This window comes from Myxocyprinus asiaticus, chromosome 33 (genome assembly GCF_019703515.2).
Source record: "Myxocyprinus asiaticus isolate MX2 ecotype Aquarium Trade chromosome 33, UBuf_Myxa_2, whole genome shotgun sequence".
Classification (NCBI taxonomy): domain Eukaryota; kingdom Metazoa; phylum Chordata; class Actinopteri; order Cypriniformes; family Catostomidae; genus Myxocyprinus; species Myxocyprinus asiaticus.
Window position 1 is genome coordinate 30,271,741 of NC_059376.1, and position 24,983 is coordinate 30,296,723.

Consider the following 24,983-nt stretch of genomic DNA (forward strand, 5'->3'; position numbering starts at 1 on the left):
ATGGAAAGCGATGTGCAAGCAAAACCTTGCTAAAAATATCACTACTCAGAAGAAAAAAGTATTTAAGTCACTTAATAAATTGCATGATGCTTCATAAGGCTAGTATTGAAAGAAAAGGAACAGAATAGGTCACAATAAACAGGGAGGCTGCATTAGATGAGCTAATTTTAGCTTCCAACAATTAAGTTCTCTATCGATTCAGTTCAGGGGACATTGCTGAAAACTTTGAAGCCTTTGTATCATAATGTCAATCGTATGATTGGCAATGGTGATTGAGCCCCACCCTTTTAGGCGCGCATTTGCCCTAGATAAGCGGGCACTCACACACCATTTCTTCAGAATTTTATTCCTTCAAGACCGACATCATCTCGTCTTGACTATGCACCTGGATCAGCCCTCTCTTCGCCGTCGACGGACACCCATCAGCTGCCCCATCTAGTGTTCTGGTGAAGAAGTCTCTCCACCTCGCAGCCGGATCAGGTTCTTCGCTCAGCAAGACAACTACCCGCTTCCCACAGCATCCAGGCAGGAGCTGTATCCTTTCATATATATATTGTAATATTCCGTCCAAGTGATGTAAAAAACATATAAAAGAGCAGCTTATGTGTACGCATCTTTTTAAAGATGTCGCCTCGCAAGTGGTCCTGTGAGCGACACATCGCTCTGTCAGACCAACATGAGAGCTGCGTTCACTGTCTGGGCCGCCAAAGCCGAAGCAGCTCTAATGGGGACAGACTGCCCTCACTGTGAGGATATGAGTCTCAAGACGCTCCGCTCAAGGGTCACCCTCATTCTGAGGGATGATTCTGCCTCGCGCCCTCCCAACCACTTCCTCTGTGTTAAGTCTCGAGGGACCATATGAGGAAGCACAGCGGGGCCACGAGGTAGAGCTGGAAGAAAACGAGCCCCTCGATCTTCCCACGCAGTGTCTTCACCAGTGCAGTATGCACGTGATATCCTCCGGCCCTCTACGAATGAGCACGGTGTTGTCGTATTCGGCGGGTCTGACGATGATAATGATGCGTGTCCCTCGCAGTATCGGAGAATGATCCATGGAAGATGCTGCAGCCCCTCCCCCCACTGAGGGTGAGTAGCACTCACTGGCCATTGATATGAGTTACTCCGCGTCATTGCACGGGCATTCAAGGAGCTCAGCCTTGAGTGGTCGCCTCCTGTCAAGCCGGAAAATTCTCATCTGAATGAATGATTCCTGCACACCGTCTGCCATCTAAAGACAGTGGTTCGGAAAGCAGTGTCGTTCTTCCCTGAGGTTCACACAGAGCTTACTGAGACCTGGTGCGTGCCCGACTCTGCGTCGCCCAGATCGGAGACATATTTCAGCATCTTTGTACTTTATCTTTATCAATAGAACTGTCAGTCACCAGCAGGAAGAATCCCCCTGGAAGTATAGCGTTTATAGGAATCTAGAGGTCATGCCTTTTCTATTTTGTTTCGACTCACCCTTCCCTGCTATTTTCGCGAGGAACGAGTCAGTTTTTATTGCAATGCTTCCTGTGCATTGCTTGAATAGCGCACGTACCTCATGGCGGCTGCTCAACGTGCGCTGAAGGCTGAAAAAGCTCTTTCTTCCTGCCAACCAAACTCACTCGATGTGATAGCCGCTGGTGATTGGTGTCTATTGTTATCGCGCTCGTGCCTTTACACTATTAGTGCTGTACACTGATGCTTGATGCGCTCTGGGTGAAAAGCTCACATCGGATAAGCGGCAGCTATCTGTGCCCGTTATACATGCACACTCACGCATTTCGCGATCGCGTGGTGCACTTCCCGGCATCTCATGCGTGGTGCGCGTTACCTCCACGTTACAGTGCAGGACACGCCCATTCTGCGCTCCGAGGTAGTAAATCTTCTTGTGAGAGAGGCAATGGGGTCGTTCCCTGTACCGTGCACAGAGAGAATGTCATGGCCATTATTTTCTCATCAAAAAGCAGAAAGATGGTGGCCTTTGGCCTATCTGCACCTGTGACATTTGAATTGAGTTCTGTTCATAATGATCACATACTAATAATTCTCTCTCTTATGTTTGCATGCTTATAAACCATACCTTAGTGTACTTTTTTCTCTACCAATTTGGAATGCCCAATTCCCAATGTGCATTTAAGTCCTCGTGATTGTGTAGTGATTCGCCTCAATCTGGGTGGCGGAGGACGAATCCCAGTTGTCTCCGCGTCTGAGACCGTCAACCCGCGCATCTTATCACGTGGCTTGTTGAGCGCGTTGCCACGGAGACATAGTGCATGTGGAGGCTTCACGCCATCCACTGCGGCATCCATGCTCAACTCACCACGCGCCCCACCGAGAACGAACCACATTATAGCGACCACGAGGAGGTTACCCCATATGACTCTACCCTCCCTAGCAACCGGGCCAATTTGGTTGCTTAGGAGACCTGACTGGAGTCACTCAGCACGCCCTGGGATTCGAACTAGCGAACTCCAAGGTTGGAAGCCAGCATCTTTTACCACTGAGCTACCCAGGCCCCACCTTAGTGTACTTATTAACTTTGGCTCAGGCCATTCTTGAGAATTTGCCTTGCTTCCCTATTTCACACATTGTGCACAACCACTTCCCAATGGTGAGCGGCATGCTATCACAATTAGTGTCAAATACAAAGCACCTGCTATCCCGTTATGTGAACACGGGCGCTCACGGGCATGTCAGATTGGGTGCTAAAAATGACTGAACACGGGTATTCGATCCAATTCGCATGCAGACCGCCTTGCTTCAACAGTGTTTTGTCCTTGACAGTTCCGTCACAGGACGTGCCTGTATTTCATGCAGAAATTCACAATCTCCTCGCAAAAGATGTGATAGAGGTTGTTCCGAGCTGCCAAGGCCGCAAAGGTTTTTACAGTTGCTACCCTTTCTTTACAAAGAAAAATGTTGGGCTTAGGCTGATCCTAGATCTGAGACACTTGAATCGTGCACTGGCAAAATGCCCATTCAAGATGTTAAATCAGAAACCGATGTTTTCACACATCCACCCACAGGACTGGTTTGCTTCAATAGATCTAAAGGACACATACTTTCATATCTGAATTGTACTGCACCACAGGCTGTTCTTGAGATTTGCATTAGAAGGGATGACATATCAATTCAAAGTCCTTCCCTTCGGATTGTCTCTGGCACCGTGCACATTCACGAAATATGTCGATGCGGCACTCACCCCCTTGATGATGAACGGCATGCTCATTCTAAATGACCTCTTTAATAGCAGGGTGTGATGCTGGGTCAGGTTTTCAGATGAAAAGTGGTGACCACGGATGCATCCAACACGAGTTGGGGTACACTGTGCATGGACTTCTGGCTTTCGGCACTTGGACAGGTGCGAAACGAGCATTGCACATCAACTGCTTGGAAATGCTAGCCGTCTTCTTAATGGTGAAAGCTTTTCATTCCGACACAGTGAATCATCACGTTCTGATTCATTCAGACAATATGTCAGTAGTAGCGTACATAAATCACCAGGGCGGCACTCGATCGCTACTAATGTTGAGCCTGGCACAACGCCTCCTCGTTTGGAGCGTGCGCCATCTCCTCTCCCTGCATGAGTTCCGAGCTGTTTGAACTACGGAGCGGACATGCTGTCATGCCAGGGGCCGATGGCAGGGGAATGGAGACTTCATCCTCAAATGTTATGAGGATTTGGGAACTGTTTGGCAAAGTGGAAGTCGACCTATTTGTCTCCGCAGAGACAGCCCACTGCTCTCTTTGGTACTCCATATCCCAAGCCCCGCTGGGAGTGGACTCCTTGGCCCACAAGTGGTCAACGACACGTTTCCCCCTATACGTCTCCTCCACACTGTCATCAGCAAAGTCGGAGAGGACAAGGAAACAGTTCTGTTGGTTGTGCCAAAATGGCAACCAAATACTGCTGAGGAGGGATCTGCTCTCTCAAGCGCAGGGCATGATTTGGCATCCCCAGCCGGAACTGTGGAATCTACACGTATGGCCCCTGAACGGAGTGCAACGAACGAGCCAGAATTGGCTCAGTCTGTAATAAACACCATTTTGCAGGCTAGAGCACCATCTACGAGATGCCTCTATGCACTGAAATGGCATGTTTTCAGATTGGTGCTCTTAACGCAGCAAATTCCCAGTGAATTGCCCCATAATGGAGATCCTTACATTCCTTCAAAAGTGGTTAGACACAGGTCTTACTCCAACAATGCTTAAGGTTTATGTAGCAACCCTCTCAGATTTTCACGCCCCAGAGGCTGGCTCCTCTATAGGCAGATACGATGTAATCATTAAGTTCCTTAGGTTCCAACATGGGACTTGAATCTGGTGCTAAGGGCGCTCGTGAGCCCCCTGTTCGAACCTTTGGAATCCACTGACTTACGTATGCTCTCTTTAAAGACGGCACTGCTGTTGGCTCTGGCTTCAGTCCTACGGGTTGGCGATATACAGGCGCTGTTGGTTGACAGTTCATGTTTGGAATTCAGTCCCGGGCTTTCAAAAGCCACCATCAAACCCAAAAAAGGCTATGTGCCTAAGGTGCTTTCCACACCAGATAGTGCACCTACAAGCTTTCTCTTCTCTACCGTCTAATTCGGATGAGGAGCAATTAGCGCATTTATTATGCCCCGTGCGTGCATTGCACACGTATGTGGAGCGCACTCGCCAGTTTAGACTGTCAGATCAGCTCTTTGTTATGGAGGATGCACAAAAAGCATGTCCGTCTCCAAACAAAAGATATCTCACTGGATCGTTGATGCGATTGCCCTTACTTATGAATCACAGGGCTGAGATGCCCTATTGTCGTGAAAGCACATTCAACTAGAGGCAAGGCCTCTTCATGGGCATGGACAAATGGTATATCCCTACAGGATATATTCTTTGCAGCAGGATGGTCTTTGAAAAACATGTTCGTGAGGTTTTATAACCTAGATGTGGTGTCCGTCTCTTCACAAATTATTACAACACCAGGCAGGTGAGCCCGAGCCCCTTATCACGGGCGGGCTATCTGTTACATTTTAATACAGTCGCCTGTGTAGCCCTCTACCCAATTTACTCCCACTAGAAGTCACAAGCACTTCCAATAAAAATAATAAAAACTCCCTCCCTACCTCTGGTACATAGGGGTTAAATTATACCGTGTGTATTATATGACTCATACACATCCTCAGACTAAGATTAACTTCCAGTCTGGTTTTCACCATGTGGCGTTATTCATTTTCATACACACTAAGAGATATTATACTGATATATATTGATATATATCAATGCCTGACGGGCCTGTGACCTTATATACATATTCTTCTAAGTGTTTTATACCCTAGTGCATTCAAGGGTATTACGTCACGTAGCGCGGCATGATGGGACTCCGTTCCCCAAAGCGTTCAGCATTGTCTCGTGAACTGAATCGACAGGGAACGTCTCTGGTTACTCTTGTAAACTCGGTTCCCTGAGATGAAGGGAATGAGACATTGCAAACTTGGCTGCACTACTACTTCAGAGTTTCGAGGTATGAGTGATGCATTCTTATACTCAGACAGAAAATTCTGAAGAAATGGTGTGTGAGCGCCCGCTTATATAGGGAAAATGCGCGCCTAAAGGGGCGGGGCACAAACTCCATTGCCAATCATAAGATTGGCGTTATGATACAAAGGTTTCAAATAGGTAGTGGAAAAGGAATTCCCCAAAGCATTCAGCAATGTCTCGTTCCCTTCATGTAAGGGAACCAAGGTTACAAGAGTATCTGGAGATGTTTCTTCTCATTGATTCAAAAATGTCAGTGACTGACAGCTTGTTCCTTTATTTCTTGTTTGTTTGTATTCTTTAGCAAAGCTAATGAGGTGTGAGGATGCCTCTTCTGGGAAGAAAAAGAGAAAAAAACATGAAGCTTTTTCTGCCGTTCATATGCAAAATAGGAACTTATTATAGTATGGAAAGTTTGGTGTATTTTCAGAGCTGCTCTATTTGGGTGTCTTTAGTAGGTTACTGTGAGAGTGAATCTTATGAAAACTGTCAGGAAATGTCTGTTTCATACAGTATTTCACTCTAACACTTTTTTTTTTTTTTTTTTTTGCATTAAAACAATGAAGCCTTTTCAGGACCAATAAGAGTTTTTGCATTTTTTCATGACAATTAAGCAGATTACCCCAAGACAATTACCTGCCCTTCCACATTGTCAGTAGTCAACTGTAACGAGGGCTCGTTCAATGATCCGTTCTAAAGGATTCATTCAAAACTCCTCCTTTCAGAGAGCCTACTCTGCTCTGATTGGTCATATATATATATATATATATATATATATATACACACACACTACCGGTTAAAAGTTTAGGGTCACTCACTGAGGGGCAGTGGTAGCTCAGCGGTTAAGGCTCTGGGTTACTGATCAGAAGGTCGGGGGTTCAAGCCCCAGCATCGCCAAGATGCCACTGTTGGGCCCTTGAGCAAGGCCCTTGACCCTATCTGCTCCAGGGGCGCTGTATCATGGCTGACCCTGCACTCTGACCCCAGCCTAACTGGGATATGTGAAAAAGAAGAATTTCACTGTATATGTGCAAATGTATAATGTGTGATAAATAAAGAAAAATTATAAATTATAATTATAAATTATTCTTTATTTACAATTTTGTTTTCTTCACATTTTTAGAATAATAGTAAAGTCATCTAAACTATGTAATAGCAGAAATGGAACTGGGAATTATGTTGTGACTTTAAAAATCCAAAATAAATCAAAACTATGTTATATTTTAGCATCTTCAGAGTATTTGCAGAAATTTACTCTTGACATTTTCTCAACCAACTTCTTGAGGTATCACCCTGGGATGCTTTTTAAACAATATTGAAGGAGTTCCCATCTATGCCTGGCATTAATTGGCTGCTTTTCTTTATTATTTGGTCAAAGTCATCCATTTAAATATATATATATATATTTTTTAAATTCAATTTTTAGTTTTGTAATGAAATAAATTAATATGTTGGCACAATTCTATTTTTGTCTACAAAACTCATTTGAAACATTTAAGAATACGCCTTCAGATCAAAAGATTTTTAAGATCATGAGAAACATTTCAGTCAAATGACCCCAAATTTTTAAACAGCAGTGTGTGTGTATATACAGGTGCATCTCAATAAATTAGAATGTCGTGGAAAAGTTCATTTATTTCAGTAATTCAACTCAAATTGTGAAACTCGCGTATTAAATAAATTCAATGCACACAGACTGAAGTAGTTTAAGTCTTTGGTTCTTTTAATTGTGATGATTTTGGCTCACATTTAACAAAAACCCACCAATTCACTATCTCAAAAAATTAGAATATGGTGACATGCCAATCAGCTAATCAACTCAAAACACCTGCAAAGGTTTCCTGAGCCTTCAAAATGGTCTCTCAGTTTGGTTCACTAGGCTACACAATCATGGGGAAGACTGCTGATCTGACAGTTGTCCAGAAGACAATCATTGACACCCTTCACAAGGAGGGTAAGCCACAAACATTCATAGCCAAAGAAGCTGGCTGTTCACAGAGTGCTGTATCCAAGCATGTAAACAGAAAGTTGAGTGGAAGGAAAAAGTGTGGAAGAAAAAGATGCACAACCAACCGAGAGAACCGCAGCCTTATGAGGATTGTCAAGCAAAATCGATTCAAGAATTTGGGTGAACTTCACAACGAATGGACTGAGGCTGGGGTTAAGGCATCAACCACACACAGACATGTCAAGGAATTTGGCTACAGTTGTCGTATTCCTCTTGTTAAGCCACTCCTGAACCACAGACAACATCAGAGGCATCTTACCTGGGCTAAGGAGAAGAAGAACTGGACTGTTGCCGAGTGTTCCAAAGTCCTCTTTTCAGATGAGAGCAAGCTTTGTATTTCATTTGGAAACCAAGGTCCTAGAGTCTGGAGGAAGGGTGGAGAAGCTCATAGCCCAAGTTGCTTGAAGTCCAGTGTTAAGTTTCCACAGTCTGTGATGATTTGGGGTGCAATGTCATCTGCTGGTGTTGGTCCATTGTGTTTTTTGAAAACCAAAGTCACTGCACCCGTTTACCAAGAAATTTTGGAGCACTTCATGCTTCCTTCTGCTGACCAGCTTTTTAAAGATGCTGATTTCATTTTCCAGCAGGATTTGGCACCTGCCCACACTGCCAAAAGCACCAAAAGTTGGTTAAATGACCATGGTGTTGGTGTGCTTGACTGGCCAGCAAACTCACCAGACCTGAACCCCATAGAGAATCTATGGGGTATTGTCAAGAGGAAAATGAGAAACAAGAGACCAAAAATTCAGATGAGCTGAAGGCCACTGTCAAAGAAACCTGGGCTTCCATACCACCTCAGCAGTGCCACAAACTGATCACCGCCATGCCGAATTGAGGCAGTAATTAAAGCAAAAAGAGCCCCTACCAAGTATTGAGTACATATACAGTAAATGAACATACTTTCCAGAAGGCCAACAATTCACTAAAAATGTTTTTTTTATTGGTCTTATGATGTATTCTAATTTTTTGAGATAGTGAATTGGTGGGTTTTTGTTAAATGTGAGCAAAATCATCACAATTAAAAGAACCAAAGACTTAAACTATTTCAGTCTGTGTGCACTGAATTTATTTAATACACGAGTTTCACAGTTTGAGTTGAATTACTGAAATAAATGAACTTTTCCACGACATTCTAATTTATTGAGATGCACCTGTATATATAGAGAGAGAGAGAGAGAGAGAGATAGATAGATTGATAATATTCTTATTCTTAATGTTTATATAAAATTCTCATTAGCATTATAGTAGGCTAATAAGAAATGTAATAATGTCACAATGCAAAAAAAATAAAAAATAAATAAAAATCATATTAGTCCTAAAAATATAGGCTTAATTTTCTTTATGCAAAATATTATTTTATTTCCTTTTCTTTTGTCTGGACCCAGGCATTTGTTTGTGAGAATGTGAAGAGCAGGCTTTTGACAACCAAAGATCAGTTTAAGCTTTTGCACAAGTATGTTGAAACAGCACATACAGTACGTCACCAGCTATCTGGACTTTACAGATACAGGAGCCAACAATTTTCTTTAAACATTTACAATAGTGTGCATAGTTGGGCAGCAACAAATAAAGGCTACAAAATGTCAGAACAACAAGTACAGAACATGTAGACCCTTAATTATAAAGATGTGATTGTTCTGTCCTTGAAGAAGTGCTATCTTCCAGTCTTTCACATTATCAAGGACAGAAAAGTCCATGTAATTGGTCACAAGTTTAGTAAACCACACCTCACTTTGGAAAAGCCAACTCAAATGAGTACTGATATGGACAAATCCTTTTTGATCACACATGGCCTCAAACAACTAAACTATCAAAGTGTAAATTGCGTATTTCGCTTACACATGCATTTCTGCTGCTGTTGCACAACATTTTCTCCTGAATTTTGTACTATACCCCATCTTCAATTAACACTTTTACCCACAGCTGCTATGACACATTTTCACTAAAGAAGGATAAGGGAAGTTCTCCTGTGCAGCACACAAACAGGAAAAAACAGTTTCCTTTAAAACAAGAAAGCCCATGCTGACATCACTCGAGTGTCTTGCCTAAAATCAAATCAGTTCTTGGACATACAAGGGCATATTCAAATGCATATTTCTTACAAAGTGGTTTACAAAGTAAACCATTTCCTAAGATGTATTTATATTCTGTCATTAAATCTGAACCAGCTGTCACGGTTTGAATGCGTCGTTTACACATTTACCAAAGGAGTGCTTTTAGACTCTGATAACCCCACCAACCATATGGTTTATTATCAGGTGTTTACATTAAAGGAGAAATGAAAATACCTTTCAACCATTCTAGAACCCATGACAACCTCCCTGTTGACTCAGTAGCTCCCTCTGTGTTGGAGATTATGAATATCTGGGCACTGAACCAAATGAGTCAGACCCCATCATGGAGGAAACTACCTGACGGTACCTTGTTGTAGTCTGTTGCCTGACTCTCCATGCTATGGATCATTTCATTATTTGCCTAAACAACCACCTATTTTTTGTCTCTTTCGCTGTCTTACATTTAACTTAAATCTCTTGAAAACCCTGCCAGGTGAGAATTTGCATTTTATGCATAACGTGGTGGACATTTTTATTGGTGAAAATAATTCAGCAATAATGTCAAAGTAATGCTGTGATGATGATTCTCCTCTCTACTTTAGTCAGACCCTCTGAAAGCCAATGACGGCGTGGGTTAGGAAAACCATGCGATCACGTGACCGCCGACCGAATATCTGAACCTCCGCGCTGCTGGCGTGACACAGAAGAATCTGGCGCGAGAGAGCGTGCGGGATGGAGGTTACTCGAGGTTATTGACATTATTCATCAGTGCAGTGTACATTATAAATCATAAACGCGCGCTCTCCAGGGGATACTGCTGGTTCCTGCTTGAGTTATTAGACAGTTAATAAAGCTCTACTTATGACTGATTTTAGAAGGCACTGGTCACCCTTGGTGTATATACATTTTATTTGACTATTTCTTAATTTTTCTTTCTTTTAAAAGTTGTGTTTATATTTCATATTTAAGTTACATTGTATTGTGCTGTTAATGTGCAGGTCTGTTGGTCTCTTTATCTGTACCATGCAAAAGCTTGCTAAGAATCAAACTATATTTAAAATATTTTTCACATATTCAAATTAAGTTCTCTTTTTGACATGCAGGGGCGTAGATTCCGGTATGGTAAACCTAATAATCAATAATCAAAAACAAGCAAGCAAGTACAACCCCCCCAATATTTATACTATGATCAATGGAATTCATGCTGCCCGCCCACCCCCCGGTTTTTCAACACAGATAACGAGGAGATATTATGGATATATTTAATGACAAACAAAAAATTGAAACTCACAAATATCTTTTCATAAGGATCTGTAATATTCAACTTACCCTAGGTTTAAAATCAGGACTTCCAGACGCTAAGGTGTATATTCTGCATGATGTATACGAATTCAAAGATAGATTTTGAGTCAGTTGTGAACTGAGATGAGAGATAATGTATGATGACGTTTCTGTTTCTGTGTGAGACTATGACAGTAACACACACCGGTTAACCTCCTCAAGATCAGCCCTTCCGCGCGCGCGCGCACACACACACACACACACACACACACACACACACACACACACACACACACACAACTATACATGCCCATCACCACTTTCACCAAAGCTCCGAAGCGACCTCTGCTGTTTCTCATATGTACTGCACTACATAGACACTAGACATCGCACAATAAATTCATATGAATGCGATGACTAAACCGTATACAGTATACATATAAATACATATATTCGACTTTAGTATACTTGAACAGAATAAATACATCTTTAGCTACTCTAGAACTTGGCAGTGTGATACTTCTGATAGTGTTGACATTTGAACGAAAATGTCCTTGTTGTTTCTGATTTGTAAATTACAGAAATAATAACGTTGATAACATGGTTAATTTTTTTTTTTCACAAAATTGAGTAAAAATATAATAGGCTATTTTCAAATAATTGTATAATAATTATAAAATATTTTTCATAGATGTTAACAGGACACCACTCACTGAATCTATTATGTGGAATAAAAATTGATGTGACAATTTTCAGATATGGCCAGATTGTCCCCCCAATAATTGATGATATCCTTGTTGCTGTTCTGCTGCAGTTCATTATGCACCGCTGTTTAATTGTCATTAAGTTGTTGCAGGAATAACATAATGGTTTAAAAAAGTTTAATTTGTTTAAGCTGCTCGTCGATAGTCAATCAAATCGATGAAGGCGGGACTCAAATTTAAGAAGTTGAGCGGAGCGGAAACCTCGTGGATTATTCAGTGGCGCGCATCAGCAAGCAACAAGCAGGTCAGGTTAAGAGTGTTTGTGTCACGTGAGATATAAGTATCTAACTAAACATGCAATATTTGACCACTACTTTATGATTGAAATATTGTCCCGGCCGACAGTAATTTCCAAGGGTGCAAACTATTCACCATTTGGCGACATTTGCCGTTTTTAATTACACATATGTCACGTAAAGTACATGATTCGTATGTCATTCATAATTTTGAATGTAAAACATTGATGGAGCCCTTTTCAGCATATCAGGCTTAAGACAAATAGCGAATGTGTGTATATTGTAAAGGAATTGAGTGAATGTGGTTATCTGGTAAGTTTCTGAAGTATCTTTTTAGAAAATTCTCTTGATATTGTCTTAGAAAATGATCTATAACACGAAGTAGAGCGTTTTCACCCTCAGATTAAAACTAGAACATTAGACCTGTGACTTGAATTTAGTTTTTAGATTTTGGCAAGGACAGAGTCATATATTTTTAATGCAAATATTATTAGGTAATAATTTAAAATCAATTTAAGATTTTCTAAATAATTTCTTTGTCTTTAATTCTGATTTATTTTTTTTTTACAGCATCTTATTTTAAAAGAGACGATGAATTTTTTTTTTTTTAATTTAATTTTTGTATTTATTTATCACACATTATACATTTTGCACATATAAAGTGAAATTCTTTTTTTCACATATCCCAGCTAAGCTGGGGTCAGAGTGCAGGGTCAGCCATGATACGGCGTCCCTGGAGCAGATAGGGTCAAGGGCCTTGCTCAAGGGCCCAACAGATGAGCCACCAGTTAAAGGAGTAGTTCATCTAAAAATGGAAAATTTACTTTTACTCACTCATTTACTCACCCTTATGTTGTTCAAAACCCATATGCTGGGTTTTTTCTTGGAACAAATAGATATTTTAAGCAGCTCTATTCTATAGAATAACAGTTTATAGTGAGCAGGAGCTGTCAAGCTTCAGAAAGGACAAATACTAAAGCACTATTAAAGGTTCGGTATAAAGACATCATAACAGTAGTCCATATTCCAAGCTTTCTGGGGCCATACAACAGCAATGTGTTGTATGGACTACTTTTATGGTAATTTTATAATGATTTTTTTCTCTCTTTGGACCTTGACACTAGTGGTCAATATGAACTGTTTTTGTATGGAAAAGAGCAGAGTTTGGGCTCTTGAAGAAAAGATTGTGTTAAGATTCTGGAGGAAAAAACAATGAGGGACAACATGAGGGCAGTAAATAATTTTGTGTATTTTCTTTTTGCTAGCCAGCTGACACAGTCATGTCATTTTACAGATACATCAGTGATGAAAAGAAATTCAAATTATATTCATCTTTTCTTTGAGACAGCACAAAAAAGAAAGAAAAGATGACTGAAACAGGAAAATTGCAATGCAGACACAGTGTTTGTCTTGTACTGTGTGAACTTAATAAAATACATGTATCTTTTAAAACCCATTTCAAGCCTTTGTTCAGAAAATTATTGCATTTAGCACCTTTACTATACTAAAGGACCAAAGAGAACCATTATATTTGTGACCTCAACACCCGTGACCCCCCCCCCCCCCCATTTAAAATAAATATTTTTTTTACCTCAATTAATTTTGTGATTCCTTTGTTTTTCAATTAAAACAGTTGTTAAGAGTTGAATTAAAAGGAGAATATATTTTAATATATTTATTATAGCAAGTTAGATTATAATATCATAGTTTATTAACTTATTTTAAATCATTTAAAGTCATCTTAAATGCCAAAGGCTGAGAAACGCTGTTCGACTGTGTAACACTGCCACCAAGCGGCGACTGTATCCAATTACACCTGAAATGGCTCTGAGTATTCTTAAAGATAGCAGTGAGCTGTAACGAAACACGTAGTAAAAACCCCAAGTTTCAAAGTTTAGAATGCACAACAGTTTTTTAGGGCTGCACTGTTATGTAAATAGATTCTAACAGCATTGTAACGGTAGGTTAATTGTTGACTAGCCATGCTTTGATTTTTTTCCTATTGTTGTAAATAGGCGACCCATGCGGGATAAAGACATCATGTAACCAAAGAACGTCTACGCTAGATTATCCTTTAGTTTTTGATCAGTTTATCTGGCGGTTTGCGCGGTAAAACGACATGTTTTGGCGGACCGGAGCACAGCCAAGGCGCGTTTCTGCGCTACTCGTCGCGGGAAACAAACATCAGCCAGTAAAGCCAATTGTAGAATGTATTAGGAGGAGCTCGCGCCTGGCCCCTCCCACTCTCGCTTTTAAGCCCCTGACGTATGAAGAGGACGGTAGCAACAGTTGCCTCGAGACCCTCGCTCGCCATAGTGACTGTAGTCGTGGAGATAGTTACTTACCAACGGGAGCAACACTCAGCAACAGCAGCAGCAGCAACAACTGGAGGAGAGAGAGAGGGAAAAGAACAGCAAAGCCAGTGCAGATCTTAGCAGAAGGCTGAGGTGAATATATTTTAATGGTTGGAGAAATCAAAATTAATGGAATGTAAATTAAACGGGCCACGAAGGTGGAATAACATGCATCTGAACGCGTTTTCACGCCCAGATCTCTTCGCTGTCTATTAGAATCACGTTAGCACGCTAGTTGGTTAGCTCATCTAGCTCGTCAACTTCAATCAGTTTGTTTGAAGATAATAAAAATAAATTGTCTGTTTGTATGCTATATGTTATGTCTGTTATTACGATATGTTAGGAAATATGACAATTCGATGGGGTAAAGTCACGAGTTTACCGGCTAACTTGGAAAACATTCCTCAAAAATAGAACCGTTTAAATAACAATGTGATCTATTAAAGGAGTTATAGAAGCAACTTAAATGTCTTGTTCCGCAGCTGCTTTTCCCGAGTCATGAATCTTGTAAGCGCTTGAGTTTACTCACTCAGTGATTCGGAGAGGCGGATGAGGTTTTATTTGGACTTGAGTGGTTCCGTTTAACCAAGAATGTCTTTTAAATGGGAAAGAAGCATCGCATCCATCAAACATGTTGTGTTTTGTGTCCTGTGTCCTTTCGTGTTGAGTTGTGACGGAGACTTCAGGTTCGGATGCATCAACAGGTTGCTGAAGCCAGAGAGAAAGCGGTGCGCGATAAAAGTGGTGTTTTTGTGATTTATTAAATAGCTTTCGACAATGCTTTAACTTTTGTTAATGTTTTCAAACATTAGTATATGCTAATTTATAAATGAGATTTTAAACGATTTCCGTCATTTAGAAAGAAAATAGAATTTACGTTCTTGTCATCCGGTTTAAATCTGATTCTGTGATTTACTCCAACATGTTTTGTACCCTGTCATTAAAAACCGATCTGTAGATCATAATGTCAAGGGCATAAAACAGATAATCAGGACGGAGCGAGATAACGAATCCCACTCTTATCAATTACAAAACGATTCCAAAACAAACTGTTCGATGTGGTTGTAAAATGCAGTTTGAGATTAAACTTAAATTTAGTGTCTTTAATGATGCTGTATTTTCCATGTTTTATAGTCCCATGTGTAATATACTGGACAGCCGGTTTACGCAGACCCCAATTTCAGGGGAGACACTGAATTGTATTAAGTGGCTATTGCACGACACAATATACTGTATCTAGTCTGAAACCTCTAAATACTTTGATTTATTGCAGTTTGTTTACTGTAATTTGTATTTAAAGGGATATTTCACACAAAAATGAAAATTTTGTCATCATTTACTCACCCTCATGTTGTTCCAAACCTGAATGGATTTTTCTGTGAAACACGAAAGATGTTAGGCACAATGTTAGCCTCAGTCACCATTCACTTTCATTGCATTTTTTTTTCATACAATGAAAGTGGATTATGAATTTAGCTAACGTGGTTAAAAGTAGTACAGGTTTATGGGGCCTGGGTAGCTCAGCCAGTATTGACGTTGACTACCACCCCTGGAGTCACAAGTTCGAATCCAAGGCGTGCTGAGTAATCCCAGCCAGTCTCCTAAGCATCTAAATTGGCCCGGTTGCTAGGGAGGGTAGAGTCACATAAGGGGGTAACCTCCTCGTGGTCGCTGTAATGTGTGGTTCTCGCTCTCGGTGGGGCGCAGAGTTGTGTGTGGATGCCGCGGAGAATAGCGTGGGCCTCCACACGCGCTATGTCTCCACGGTAACGCGCTCAATAAGATACGTGGATTGACGATCTCAGACGCGGAGGCAACTGAGATTCGTCCTCCGCCACCTGGATTGAGGTGAGTCACTACACCACCACTAGGACTTAGAGGGCACTGGGAGTTGGTCATTCCAAATTGGGGAGAAAAGCAAAAAAATAAATAAGTAGTACAGGTTTGAAACAACATGAGGGTGAGTAAATTATGACATACTTTTCATTTTTGGGTGAACTATACCTTTAAGGGAATAAGGAAAAATGAAACCTATGCACACCAGGGTTCATGTTCAGAAAACGTACTTTTGAATATACTGATTATAATACATGTGGTTTGTATTTAGTGATTAAATTACACTAGATCAATTCCCTTACATTTTTGAAGTTTGTTATAGCTAAGTAGAATTGCGTCAGTGATGTAATTTACAGTACTGTAGTAATTGTGCGCAAATTATATATGCATTAGCATTATGATCATGTCTAATGAGATCAGGGGTGGTGGTTGATGCTAACAGCTTGACAACAGCTTGACTGAGCTCATCCATAGCTACTGTAATTTTCTGGAGTTGCAATGTGTCGCCGTGGCAATGTTACTCCTGCTTGGCAGAGAACCTGGTAATGAGCCCTCTTCATGACAATAGCGTGCGGTCCAGGTGTCGCCCCTCATTGGGCTCTGCCTCTCTATTGATCTCTCTTTAGCTGAGTGTGTCCGTGCCACTGAAAGCCCGGCTGATAATGAGGGTAATTGGCAAAGAGGGAGAAACAGATCCTGATGCAGCATTCTGTTTGCTCATTCTCATTTCCTCACTAACCACAGCTCAACAGTAAAGATGGCCCAAAGGCCTGGGGCCAGTGTGAGAGAGTATGGGGCCAGTTGACAGAACCGTGTCTCTTGCCCTGTTGGACCAATACTGCGTTTTCACTACATCTTCTGCTGAATCTTCAAATTCTGCTGAATTAAATGCGTTACTAAGGTAACATGATCTATAAATGGCTAACAGAGATGGATTTGTTATAGGAGAATGACTTGTGTTTGTTTTAAAAGCATCTGTTAGAATGGAAATTGAAAATTATAAACAAATCAGTATTTTTCATGGTTTTCCATCAATAGTGTTTAACTGAATTATTAGGTGTCATAAGGTTACAATTATATAATTTATTTTTTTAATTTTTTTAAAGAGAAATTTAATATGGAAATTATAATTTTATTTTTTTTATCTGACACATTAAAATGTTGCTAAAAATAGGCCTAGGTGTTTTTTATGCTATATTGGTGGCCAATGAAACCGTGAGCAGGGTAGCTAAAAATCAAACTACTGGCCCAACTTGGCAAACAGAAAAAATCCTTATTGTTGAGCTCTGCTTTCTATAACCCCACACTTGGGTAGTTTAAATTATTTCACCTACTCTGCAGTGCGGGTTCAGGGATGTTTGAGATTAGGCGTTTTCGCCTGTCACAGTGAGCGTGTGTTTGCTGTTGTGTGTGACGGGTCCCTCCAGAGCTCAGCCACCACAGCAGAGCTCGCATCAGCTGCAGACATGTCTGTCAGGTGCTCCACTGAGCTCTGAAATCCTCTCTGAACGCATCTTCATGACATGACATCTCCAAAGCCCCAAGATCTGGTTTCTGTAATGAAATATGTTGTTACAGGTGCATTTCCAGGCTGGAGAAGAAATGAATGATTCATGTAATTGAAGTTAATTATTGATGGGGACAATCACTGTTTCCTGGGCTGTGTGATGTCCAGTTAGGCCGTTTTGCAGGGCTTAGTTTGCACGCTACATGCCTGTAACACTGGCCTACCCCTCTCTGAGTGTGGAATGGTAGAGATTTAAAAATATCGTTCCAAACCTGGCTGACTCCACCAATCAGAATCCAAAGAACTGATTTGATTAAAAGTAAATTTGCATAAGCTTGTGTCAAGTGTGACGTTATATTGCCAAGGATGCATTAACCCTATGGGCAGGCCCAGAAGGAATCTGCTTGTGCAGAAATCTATAGAAAACTCTGCATATTTCCGCAGAATTGTGAAATCTGTCATTCTTAAGTTTTATGCATTCCCCATCCCTTGCATGCTTGTTTATTGAATATTTTTGCTAATTTAATTATGCTTTTAGCTACCAATAAGAGTGTAATACTCTCAAGTTTAATACATTTTGCTATGTTTGAATCCCTTCCGCAGAATTCCACAGATGTTCCCTAAATGTCAGAACAGAAAATGTGAAAAATGAGACTGTGCAGATTCTGTCAGAGCCTGCCTATGGGCAACATGGACTGCAATCCTGGGACACCACTAGGGGGCCCCTGGAACAGGATATAAAGAGTGTGAATTTTGCACCATCAGTGGCACCAATGGAGTTGCAAAAACAATTATTTTCACACAGGTTTCCCAAACACTATTGTCAGACAGAAAGTCCAACCCCAAACCCAAACCATTGGTTGAGCCAGAAGTTGGCTTGTCATTAAAACTGGCTAAGGACTTAAATGAATGATAACAGATTGAATCGTTTTATAGTGATGTAAACCATGGACAACCTCATACACCTTTTAGGTCACGTTAATGTAAGTATTGTTTACCTGCTGAAAATGACTGGTATAAAGCGCAACAGTGCAACCAGTTTATTTTAGCCACCTTGGTTCCAGAAGTATTTTTTAATTTCATTCCATTCATTTTTTCCCCATTGGGATTTCATTAAATCTTTCATAAGAGTTCTAAGCCATGAAGCAAATTACCCAGCTTTGAGGGGAATCACATCATTATAAACTTTGATTTGAAGCAAAAAAGAAAATCGGACAAAAAGACAAAGGTACAAGACTTTAATATACTGCACTTAACGTCTTTAATGAGGCATTGAACTACAATCCCAAGGATTGCGAATGATGTAATCAAATTAAAAATGATTGAAAAATATATTCCTAAATATAGAAACAACATATTTGAAATCTATTGCAAAATATTCTGATGTAGTTTGAGAGTGTAGAGAGATACACAGAGTGCCTCTGTTGCGGCACTGCGTTGTGGAAGTGGGCGGTCACTGCAGGGTTCATTTGGTGTGCTTTGTTCAACCTCTTGGCTCTTACAGTTTCATAAATTATTGTTAAAAAATAAATTGCTCTATGGAGAAAATGAATGGGATTTATACTTCAGGAACCTGACTGTTGTGCTCCATGGAGTACTGTTAGAGATTTAAGAAGGTGACTTGGCATATGTGTATTAATTGCATCATACTGATGTGTCTTAATCTTTGAAGAGCTTGGTCATGTGACTTGCTTCATATTAGTTACCCCTGTAGGCTTAACACGGCCATGTATATTACCCATATTTCCCAAAGTTTCACCTCGGAAAAGTGCGAAGAAACACCACAGACATGAAAATAATTATATATCACTAGTTTAAATGCGTGTCCAAGGAAGGAATTAGCTATAAACCGGTGGGCAAATTCAGAAACATTTGTTCACTTGTTTTGACAGCCCCGTAATGCGGCATAGTCCAAATCAAGCTTTTAATTTGGTTACACACCCACCGCAAAGAAAAATAAAGGAATGGGATTGGAATTCTGTGCAACCCAGATCCAAGCAGCTGTTATGTTTACATGGCAACTTGATACACAAATACAGCCTGGGTTGTGGAAAAAGAGTGGCTGAGCCGGGGGTGCTAAGTCAGTGTTTTTAATCAGCTCTCTTCAATCTCTTTTTACGGTGACTGACATGTGTAGCTTCAGCTTGCAGATCACCGTCTGTAGCACCTATGAAGATCACTCTTAAATCATTCAAGAAAATCAGGGCTTCGGTGTCTCCGTTTACGCAGTAGGAAGTGATAACATCAGGTGTGTGTGAGATTGTATACCAAGATGTGTTTTTGGAATAGAATACTAGCTACCTACTTACTGAATACTGCACAGTATACTATTGTGTATTGCCTACTTTTTTTTTTTTTTTTTTTTTTTTTTGTTAGTTAGTGGAACAGTAGGCATTATACTGCGTTCACGTCATGTCAGAATTGCTGTAATTACGAGGTGGAAATTCAGAGATTCTACTCTGTGCTATTCACATCCTGGGACCTCGGAAGTTACTTATTTCCATGGCAACAGAGTCATGAAATACAGCTTCTATATACTTAAATGGGGAAGGATTGGAATCTCAAACTGTTGGCCAAGATAACAATCAAATATCATATTTCAAATCTGCAATAAAATCTGGCAACTATAGTATAGTAATTGTCCTTCATTTGCTCCAACCATCCAAAAACGTTGTTTTTCAGGCCGGACCAAGTAATGCACATGAGCATTCCCGAGCAAACTGACGAGCGATGGCTCTCTCAGAAAGGTGTGAATTTCCATTCCTACAGCTGCCATATTTAGTGTTACGATTTCTTCCATTCATATTTATACAAAAGACCTGTTGCATCATTATGATGTATCTGGTTGAACCACGCTTCATTAGTGTTGTGTCCTGTGCCCTGGGTCAGAATTCACCACCTCTTGGCTCCCGCCCCGCAAGTCATCTGCCTTCATAAAGACGTCACAATTGTTTTAGCTGTGTCTACTATTACCCTATACCACGCTGGGCTTTTAATGGACTACACTAGAGCTTAGCTCTCAAGCAGACAGCTGCAGTTGTCCCTGGTGAAAGGTATGCATGCATGTGGACGCAGCATGGGGGAAGGGTGGAAGATGACCAGATACAGCTCTCCCATTAGTGTATGCGCATGTACATGCGTACGGCAGCGCATGATCGAGCTTGTGCTGTATTTAGCCCATGTGCAGAGGCCTGAAGCAGATTATTGCCATACCCACCCAGCAGCTGTCCTTGTGTTGTAAGGGGTCACCACACAGCTGGGTGTCTGAGCTGTCCTCGAAAAATTTTCTCTGTTCTGGTTAAGGCTGAAGTGTGTAATATCTCTGCCACTAGTGTCACCATTCGGAATTACAAAAATAATTATAGTTTTCAAACAGCTATCCTAAACGCTACACCTCTCTGCCATTGGTTAGAAAAACAGATGTTCCGCCCCACACTCAAGCCATTAGTTGTGCCAGTATTGCCGTGTTGGACTCGTCGGGATGTTCGCTCAAACTGAGCAATGTATTTTGGGTAATTGACCTACCAATGGCTTACATTAAGTTGTGTATGCATATTATCTAAGCTGTAAAAAATTACATCAACTTTAAGTGTTAAGGGCCATTCACACATGCACTAGATGGACATTTGATCTTTGGCTTGTGTATCACTGTATTTTTAGCATCACGTGCAGGAGCGCTACATTTTTTTTTAGGCGCTGTGTCAAATATAAAAGAACTGTTTCAACTCTTAAAAATCCGTCCTGAGACACCTGCGTACTGTTCTATTCGTTGTGCTGTGTCTTGATTGTTTAAAGAAATAGTACACCCAAAAATGAAAATTCACTCATCATTTACTCACCCTTGTGCCATCCCAGATGTGTTTCTTTCATCTGCTGAACTCAAATAAAAAAAAATTTGAAGAATATCTTTTGGTCCACACAATGCAAGTGAATGGGTGCCGAAACATTGAAACTCCAAAAATCACAGAAGTCAGCATAAAAGTAATGCATAAGACTCCAGTGGTTAAATCATTGTCTTCAGAAGTGATATGATTAGTGTGGGTGAGAAACAGATAAATATTTAAGTCGTTTTTTACTGTAAATTCTCCTCCCTTCTCTGTTATCTTGTGTTTTTGGTGATTCACATTCTTCATGCATATCACCCCCTACTGGACGGGGGAGAAGAATTTCTAGCAAAAAAGGACTTAAATATTGATCTGTTTTTCACTGACACCTATCATATCACTTCTGAATATATGAACTAAAAAGTTGTATGGATTACTTTTTTGATGTCTTTATGTGCTTTTTGGAGCATAAAATTTTGGCACCTGTTCACTTGCATCAAAATTACCAACAGAGCTGAAATATTCTACTAAAAATCATAATTTCTGTTCTACAGAAGAAAGAACATCATTCACATCTGTGATGGCATGAGGGTGAGTAAATGATGTGAGAATTCTCATTTTTGGGTGAACTATCCCTTTAAGTGCAAGAATGTGTTTGGTTTGAATGGCCCTTAAGGCCTATTCTCAGATGGCATAAGACTTGAAAATTACAGTAAAAATCATGGGATGTACTTTGGATGGCATAATAAGACCACAAGCAATATTAAATTACAGTGTTTTGGCATGGTCAACATTAGTGTTTCATGCAATTGAAAAGATGTATTTAGAAATAAAACATTAGTCCTTCCTGGCTGTGTGAGCAGCAGTGTTGATGATTGAACTCTCTCTCTGATCTCCATAGACAACATCATCATGTATTGTTAATGTGCTTATGGCTGTAATTATCTTGTTATCGTATCTCTCACTCTGACATTGCAGAAATATCATCCCCTATAACATCGTACAGTGTTGACATTTGAGAGCGAATCGAGATGTTTTGGTTCAATAATTGCATTTAAATAGTGGTGCTTGACAAGGCAAGTATCACTATTTCTTGGCATTTGAACAAACCCATAACCCTAAGTATTACATTTCAGCATATGAAATGTCTCATCCTGCACCATTTGTGCTACAGTAATGAATGGTACATCGAATCGCGTGGCTTATGAGGAGAGCTGTGCTATGACATTTCTAAGCAACTGGACTCAATATTTTCACCTGGCATATAATAAAATCCTACCGATTTTTGTTGAAGGGGAGACCTAGGTTTTAGGAAATGTGGTGATTAGGATCTCGTATTTTTGTTAGATCTTCACTTAAGACTCAAGATAGAAGTTTCTGTAATACAGCCCCAGAATAGAGACTTGAGGGTAGACTCTTGACTTAAGCAACCACACTCTACACCCTAGCATAGTAGCAAATTTTGCATGGGAAAATTTAAAAATCTACTTTTAGGGGGTAGATCACCCAAAAATGGAAAGTCTGTCATGTATTCACCTACATGTTGTTCTAAACCCATTCAACTTGATATTCTTTTGGAACAAAAAAGGAGGTTTCAGGCAGAATGTTAAGAATTGACAGTCACTGTCACCATTTCATTTCATGGAAAAATAGCAGTATAAACATGCTTCAAAAATATCTTCTCTTGTGCAGAACAAAAAAGTAATAAAAGTTTGGAGCAACATGAGGTACGATATCATTAGCCCCAATATCTCTGTTAGCTCTCAGAACTACAGTGTGTTAAGCCACACCCTCAGATGAAATGATACCTAAAGGAAATGTCTCGGCTCCCTCTCATAATTTTTTCTTAAAAAAAAAACAAAAAAAAAAGACAAGGGAACTTGTCACTTGGCTGTGAGATATCTGAGCAGCAGGCCGAGACTTGAATGAGATTAAAATGTGTTGCTCACATGAGCCTCTCCCTTAGCGTTCAACCCCCCTGTTCATCTCAAGCTGCTCCTCGTCGGGGCGTTCTTTACATTCCACCTGCTTTGTATTGTAGCTCCACAACTGCTAATTAAATTTCCTGCCACAAACAGCACACTGGGCTGTTACGTTTGCATCACAATGGCCCTCTCACTTCTAAGAAGGGACTGTCCCCTCTTTTAACTGTAGCATGTTATATATGATGGTGTTTATTTTTTCTGTCCATTTTCTGTTATTAACCACAAGCCCTTTACGTTCATTTTGCAGTGGCTCTAATTTAGTACCGAATCTTATTAATGTATTTCAAAATGATAAATCACTCCCCAAAAATTCTGTCATTTACTAACACTCATGTTGTTCCAGACTTGTATAACTTCTTTTTCTTCTGTCAAACACAAAAGGAAATGTAAGGCAGAATTTTAGCATCAGTCACCACTGTTGACTTTGACTGTTGACTTTTTTTTTTTTTTTTTTTTTTTCTTGCAATGAATGTGAATGGTGACTGAGGCCGTCAATCCCTAACATTCTGCTTAAGTATCTCCTTTTGTGTTACACAGAAGAAAGATACAAGTCTTCAAACTTGATTTCTTTTTTTAATTTTTTTTTTTTAAGTTCCAGTATAAAAAGACCAGATTTAACTAGAATGTGCTCTTCTGGCTCATACTGACTTCATTTCTGTCTTCTGTTTTGTTTAATATCCATCACTATGAGGTTTGGCACACTTTATAGCATCAGACTCCATCCATCCTCTCATTCATGCTGTAGAAGGTCACTCTGGTACACTCAAACGCACACAAAAATAGCTTTTATTCAGCACTCTCCTCCACCTTAGCTAACCGTATTTATCATGCATTGCTCAAGTCCTGTCTGTGTGCATATGTGCTCTTTAGCCTATGAGTACCCATTCATGCCTCTAAATGCAACTGAATAGATGGTGAGGAAGTGCTTGTTGATTCTGTAAAGGCTGAACCCAGCATGACTCCTGCATTACACTCTGTGCTATCAGTCTATTGTATGCAAACCTTGTCAAACAGTTGTTTTTCCCCCATCAGCCAAGGCCAGGGTCTGTCATGGAGGCTGGATTGAATCAATTAGTACAGAACCAGGTTGTTCCATTTGTTTATAAAAAAAAAAAAAAATCCACCACTTCCAAATAATCCAAAATTCTAATAAATTATCAGTCAGGGCTGCAATGGTTTATAATTTCGCAATAAACACAATTTTACATGTAGCTGCTTGCAGGATTTATGTTATTCTCCTAATATTTATTAAAACCTGCATTGACCAGTACAGATGATTTTATAGTGCGATGAAGGCCTATTATATTGAGATTATAGTTTTTAGAGATTTTAGAGATTATAGTTTATTTTTGCACCCTGGAAGGGCACTGTGATTAAGGGGATGCTACCAGTATGGGATTCTAAATGAAAGTCAACTGAATCCCTTCACAAGTGGACCTTCCACAAAGCTGTTAGCGAATTTTCATACAGTGGTTACTTCAAGGAAGTAATTTTGCCATTTCTAATCGAATGATCCATGGTGACGCATCTTCGCAATTCATTTTGAAACCTAAAGGACATCGTACCTGTGGTTTTAACACACTCAGTTGCTCTTGTTCAACTGAGCAGTATCAGCAGAAAATAACAACTGCA

General features: G+C 40.2%; 2 protein-coding genes across 4 annotated transcripts in view; one reads left to right on the forward strand and one right to left on the reverse strand.

The window, feature by feature from the left end:
- Positions 1-11,025, reverse strand: part of LOC127424508 (long-chain-fatty-acid--CoA ligase ACSBG2-like) — a 49,969-nt gene extending 38,944 nt beyond the window's left edge. Inside the window, exon 1 of the mRNA XM_051669804.1 lies at positions 10,894-11,025. The gene's annotated coding sequence lies outside the window, so the exon portion shown is untranslated. The remainder of the gene's footprint in view (positions 1-10,893) is intronic.
- A 3,096-nt stretch (positions 11,026-14,121) lies between these two features.
- The window catches only part of LOC127424509 (DNA-binding protein RFX2), a 45,875-nt gene continuing 35,013 nt past the window's right edge, over positions 14,122-24,983 (forward strand). For all 3 annotated transcript variants that reach the window (XM_051669805.1, XM_051669806.1, XM_051669807.1), the window contains exon 1: positions 14,122-14,292. The gene's annotated coding sequence lies outside the window, so the exon portion shown is untranslated. The remainder of the gene's footprint in view (positions 14,293-24,983) is intronic.